The following is a 6,667-nucleotide window of genomic DNA, read 5'->3' on the forward strand; positions in this document are numbered from 1 at the left end:
GGACACTGGGCTAGAGGGTGACGAAACGAACGGCTGTTATTCTGCTGGATATGCGGCAAGGTGGGTGTCAGGAGCGCTGGTGCTGCCAACGAACGTGAAATGGTCTGCGATCTCAGTAGCAGAGAAGCGAGCGGGGATCGCACAATGCAAACTCTCCAAACTAACGGGCAAGCTAGGAGGAGGAGCATCAGTTGTCCGCAGCTGTGATGATTGGTGGGAACAGCAACAAAGCCAGGACAGTATTGGTGCTCTAGGAATAATTACAAGGATCGAGGTAGAGTTCAAATTCGCCAAAGAAACAAGTGACCTCATGGTCAGTTTTACCCGGAGTACTGGATCCGTTGGTGTTAGGAAACAAGTCGGAACCGAGAAAGTGTGCTGGACACGAGATAAGAATAGAAGGATGACAAGCAAATTAAGCAGAGATACTACCCGAAGAACCGAAAAATCCAAGGGGAAATCAACGCAAAGGTTGACTTGCATCTCCAAATGGGGTCGACTTCAGACAGATCAACGCGAAGTCAGTAAAGGATGCATACCCAATGCGCCGCATATGCTACATCCTAGATCAACTAAGGGAAGCGCTGTACATTAGCAGTTTGGACCTGAAGGATGGGTACTGGCTGATCCCACTGGAAGAAAATAGTAGGCTATAGTAATCGGTCGCACGCTAGAAAAACACAAGAGCAACCTTAGAGAAGTGTTACGGCGTCTAAAGGAAGCAACCCTGAGGCTGAATTCAGAAAAATGCCAAGAAGGAACTGCTGTACCTGTGACATCGAGTGATTAGCGAAAGAATAGGAACAGAAAAAGTAGTTGCCATCGACCCTCAAAGAACTCCGGCAATACCTCGGAGTAGCGTCGTGGTACCGCCGGTTTATACCAGATTTTTCCAGAATTGTCAAACCCCTGAATGACCTGCTACGAAAAGGAGGACCCAATCCAACAAGATCAATTAGTTAGCAAAGCAGTCAACCAGCAGAACGAGAACAACAAGTCACGTCGTCGTAAGCAGCAGCGTGGGAAGTCTACAAGGAGCAAGATCGCTACGTCGAGACGTTCGGGACCGGGACTCAGGGATCTCCGAATTGAGACACAGGTAGCTGAGGTCCACAGGGCATCACACGGCTAAGTCAAGGCGGTTCATTTCTTACTGCGAGTCCTATGACGAGGAACCGTAACTCGAGGGGAAAGTTGTACCTCGCCCGACTGAGCAGGACGTGGTGCGAAGGACGAGCGGTCGATCGATTTGTGGTTTGAAGAGGTGTTGTCCTGGAGAGCCCAGCGGCTACCGGCGAAGTCCCAGAGCGGCAACCAACCGAAACGCCGAGTGCCAGAGAACCACATTTCCAGCCAGAAAGAGCGAGCAGTCGACCGGTTGAGACGTTCAAGAGGCGTTGTCCTGTAAATACCCAATGGTTCCCCAAGACCCAGATCGGCGATCGTCCAAGACTTCAAGGGGCAGACACCACGATAAGGACAAGCAAGATAAGAAGTGGAGCAGAGGACATCGGCAGCGGCACCAGTAGACATCACCGGCAACCACGGAGAACTCATCGAGCGTAAAGCGAAGTGGATCGCTAGGCAGCTTTCTGGCTTTAGCCTTGACTGTGCAAATTGAGCAAGACCCTAGAGGGACCGTCCGGGATAGAGCAAGGAAAAGGCGGTCATTGTCTCGAAAGGCGTTGCCCTGTCAGCGAGGCACCTGTTTACCCTAGTCTGAGAACGGTGAAGCTTCCCTAAGCCCGCAAGGCCGATCTCTCAGCAAGTCCAAGGCGCGACAAGCGTCCTTGAGTCAACGCGTATGCGAGCAAGCAGCACCAAGGAACCCTACGAGCATCCCGAGATACAGGATGGAATGAACGATCACTGAGTCAATGCGTCGTCGAGCCAAGACGAGCGAACCAGCGCGATACGATCCCGAGACCAACTGAGCCACGCACCCCTGCAATAAGTAACGAAAATAAACCAAATGTTGTCCTTTGAGCTATTGTCTTTTACATTGATCTATGGACACTCACGTCATATAAATTTGGTAGGACGAACACTCAATCTACTGACCTAGCCGCACGAATCTCTTAGCGAGCAGACCAACATAATCAGTTCGTTACAACCTTTTAGCCCGGTTACTTCGCCTGTAGTTTTTCAGGTAAACTACCTGACCTACTGTAATCTGAACATCTTTGCTTTGTGAACTATATGTTCATTCGGCCTTCTCGTACGCCCGATGCAGTCCAGTTCCATCTTATCTGCGAGGCATAGTGCTTGATCTGCTGCCGCAATGCCGCCGAGCCATAGCATCGCATTCGCACTTGCGTGAGTAACGATGCGGGTTCCAAACATCGCATAGTAAGATTCAAGTCCCAACGCTTCGTGGTAGCCACTTCTTAGCGTACACGCTATATGGCTAAGGTGAGAGTACTAAAACCGCTCGTCTCTCTCAATTCTTGCCCTGACAATTTGCTTCAGGGATTCGTTTACCCTTTGAGCTGCATTCGCTCGTGTCGAATTCCGTACTGCATGAGCAATTCTGCGAACACTTGGGATATGAACTGGCTGCCGTTATCGGAGTATATAAACTCTTGCACCCCATACTGATGACAAATGTTCTTTTCAAGGAAGCTGGCGACTTCTACAGCTGTTGCCTTTTGTATCGGTTCTTGCCATTCGATCTTTGAGAAATGGTCTAGGCATACAGGATTACGGTGTTTCCGCGCGTCGTTCATGGGTACGGTTTAATCTTTTGCCGGGACGTTTGGTAATTCGATGCTTAGCCAATGGCGGTCGTTGGCTCTTTTTCAGACCTTACATACATCGCAGTTCTGTATGCTTTCTTGTATACTGACCGTCATGCCGGGCCAGTACTAGAACTGCATTATTCTTTTCAATGCCCTATGCCCCGCTGTCCTTACATGATGAGGTTGGTAGACCATATTCTTCGGCAGCACCTTAAACTAATACAACGGCCGAAATGGCACTGTGAAAGTCTTTTCTTCGCTTTTTGCTTCAAGTGGTATTTGCCAGAAGGTATCCTTAAAATCGATTGCCGAAACTTAGGATGTCTCTTGTAGTCGACTCAAGAAGCCCTCATTGTGAGGTAAAGGATATGCATATTTTATCGTCCGTGAATTTACCTTGCGTGCGTCTAAGCAAAGGCGGTTACTCGTTCCTTTCTGCACCAAGGTGACTGGGGAACTCTACTGGGATGAGGCATGAAGATTCCTGAGATTCCTGCGCAGCGCAAGTATGATTCAACAGAGTGCCACGCCCACTCTAACTCCCACAAACCGCCCAAAAATGTGGCTCCTACAGTTTTGATGCTAAAATACAATTTTTAACTGAAATGTATTGTCCTCATCAATACCTATCGATTGACCCAAAAAAAAGATTTCCACGCCCACTTAAACGCCCACAAATGTATTAGGAGACCCGGATAATTGTATCCCAGCTAACCCATTAGTTACATCACATTCAACCAGACTGATATTTTTTATTTGAATATGCTATTTTACGTTTTATTCCTAATAAATTAGGAGGAGTTATTGAATTAGTTTTATCAATTGCAAATTTAATAAATTTACCTTTTTATTTATTTAAGAAAATTTGGACGGATTCAATTTTACCCAATTAATCAAATTCTAACAGTAATTTTATTAACTGTTATTTATTTTTTGTATTATTTATTTCACCCATTAGTAAATTAATTAAACTAATAATTAGTTAATGAGCTTGACTAAGAATATGTTTTAAAAACATAAGATAGACTTTAATTTTCTGTAAACTTTACTATTTAAAATTTTCTATCTAGCATCAAAACTGTAGGAGTTTCAGTTTTGAGCGGTTTGTGGGCGTTAGAGTGGGCGTGGCACTCTACTGAAACAAACTTGCGCTGCGTAAGAAGCTCAGGAATCTGCTCGCCATAGTTTCCGAGATCTCCGCGTTCATCCGGACAGACAGACGGACAGACGGACATGGCTAGATCGACTCGGCTAGTGATCCTTATCAAGAATATATATACTTTTTGGGGTCGGAAACGCTCCCTTCTGCCTGTTACATACTTTCCGACGAATCTAGTATACCCTTTTACTCTACGAGTAACGGGTATAATTAGTGCATTTATTTCCCAATACCAAAAACTCCAAAGGAATGCTAGTCATTTCTAGGAAATTTCAATTATCGAAAGTTCATACCGGAATTGGCAAATATAAGACTTGTCAAACCAATACAATGAAATTAAAGAAGAACGCCACAATTAATATTAACGATAAATCTTACATAGAAGCATTTGAATAAATTAAAGTCTTATTAACTTCAGACCCCATTTTGATTTATCCCGACTTTAGCAAAGAATTCTCTTTAACAACAGACGCAAGCAACATGGCGATAGGAGCAGTATTGTCACAAAATAGAAAACAAACTTTTAGCAATCGTATGGGCTACCAAATATGGTAGACCATATTTGTTCGGCAGTTCTTTTGAAATATTAAGCGATCATAAACCTTTAGTTTTGTTTAGCGACATAAAAGAACCAATTATGAAACTACAAAGATGGAAAATAAAAACTAAATCTAAAAAGAGCCCAATATATTTCCATAATGGCTCAGATTTACTTTATTTTCTCGAGCCTCAATGTAAGAGCTTTCTTTGTCAAGGACTCAGGCTTCCTGTTAAGTCTTTTTCGACTCGATAAAATGAAAGCTATTTTCACAAAGCCTACTTAGATAAAATTATATAATCTGGAACATAAATAAAACCTTAAAAGTTGATGCAATAATCAAAGCAAGCCCTGTGATTTCGCTTTACAGCTTAAATAAAAAAAGGAATTAAGGCTCGCACGGTATAGGAACATCGGATTATTTAAATTCGAAAGTGTAAAATCTTTCGAAATCAATTATCTTTTCGGTGATCGAAGGAAATTTTAAATTTCGTTTACACAAGAAATGGCGAATATTTGAACAAGTTTTAATTACAAAATTTTTAGGTCAACGTTCCAATCCAGATTTATTTACTTGCCTAAACCTTGTTGACGGATGGTCCCATTTGAAAGAATTTTGGCATGAAGATAAATATTGATACACACATACATACACACATATTCAAAGCTTCAGAAATGCGGTCGTTATACAGAATTTTTTGTGGGCGTTTGTTCGTTTGTAGGCGTGGCACCCTGTTGAAATAAACTTGAGCTTGGTTATTTATTTTTTTCTTATTTAATATTAGGTATACTGTGATTTTTTCTCAAACCCAAAACCGTTTTTCAAACGGACAATTATTTAAGAAGCTACAAACAAATCAAAATACGCTAGTAAGTCTCATATCAGACTGCTGAGGCGTTCGACTAGACCGTTTTTCTTGTTGTTATTGACTGGACCTGATTGGATTAAAAGGATAAAACTTAAAAAAGTTAACTTACTCTTTGCATTCTGTCAATTTCTTGGCGAAGAAATATATTCATCGAGCTCGTGGCTCCCATTGTAATAAGATGCTGTTTTACATCGAATAAATCAAAAGCCAATGGTGTTTTGCTTAACATTTCTTTTACTTGGCGGGCTACTCGGTCTTCCCGCGATTCCCCAGTCCCGGCAGATGACTCTGTATACGTTGATAAGAAAGATATATCAATATTATTATTAATCATGAAAGGATGCTAGCCTCGGCAAGCCAAAGTTTCGTTACCCTTGCTGGTCGTTTTGTGGGAGCAAACTAAAAATTAAATGCTTTTATTTTAAGGTTAAGACATATTTAAATTCAAAGCCGCATGTACCGAAATTATGAAATATTAAAGAAATGATATTCCCAAGATTTTCACCAAAGTTATAACAATTTAACATTTTTAAAAAAATATTGTTTGAAATAAGATTTTTGGGAAAGTTTCATCCGCATAACTTTAAAACTGAGAGAATAGTTTCCGAAGAAACAAACAGACGGACGGACATTTCTAGATCGACACGTCTAATAATGTTGACCAAGAATATATATATTTTTTGGGGTAGGAAACATCTCCTTCACTGCGTTAGGAACTTCTGCCTGAAATCAATATTTCTCTTTGTACGGGTATAAAAATAGGAAATACCTTTAGGTTGAATAGACATAATTTCTTCTAAAATATTTCTCATGGTATTGGTTTGGTAAGTTATTTCGGCATTTGAATGAAATCCATACACTTGGGGGGGGTCTACATTTACCATGTCGTCGATAGCTGACAAATAAGCTTCTTGTTCTTTAAAGTTATATACTTTATATCCTTTAAAAAATTGAAATGTTTCTTCAAAAAGAGCATCGTGAAACCAAACTCTTGTAAATTTATTAATCAAACGCTTGTCATAATCATCAGTTACACGGCCGCCATATTGCACTTCTCCTAGCATATATCGAACAGTGACCAAGCTTATCCCTTTTCCTTGCTCTAAATCATCCAAATGATTCTGCACAAATAAACAACTAGCGTACCAATCAGAAGAATTAAATTCATATGGTATATTCCAACCTAGCGGGCCAAACTTTCGCCTTTCTTGCACTACTGTGTGAAGGAACGATATAGAATACACTAGAGGTAAATAAAATGGAGATTGGGAATAGTCTAAGAAATCTTGTGACAAATTTGTATATGTCCTTTTTAAACCAGCACGTATTCCTGCAGGTGGTTCATTAGTAAATTTTAGGCCCA

General features: G+C 41.4%; 1 long non-coding RNA gene across 1 annotated transcript in view; it reads right to left on the bottom strand.

Moving 5' to 3' along the window:
• Positions 1 to 6,306, bottom strand: part of LOC139353522 (uncharacterized) — a 182,854-nt gene extending 176,548 nt beyond the window's left edge. The window contains exons 1-2 of the long non-coding RNA XR_011604840.1: positions 6,074 to 6,306; positions 5,414 to 5,592 (exon numbers count right to left, since the gene is read on the bottom strand). This is a non-coding gene — a long non-coding RNA (uncharacterized lncRNA). The remainder of the gene's footprint in view (positions 1 to 5,413; positions 5,593 to 6,073) is intronic.
• Between the last annotated feature and the right edge of the window lie 361 nt (positions 6,307 to 6,667).

This window comes from Drosophila suzukii, chromosome Y (assembly GCF_043229965.1).
Source record: "Drosophila suzukii chromosome Y, CBGP_Dsuzu_IsoJpt1.0, whole genome shotgun sequence".
Taxonomy (NCBI): domain Eukaryota; kingdom Metazoa; phylum Arthropoda; class Insecta; order Diptera; family Drosophilidae; genus Drosophila; species Drosophila suzukii.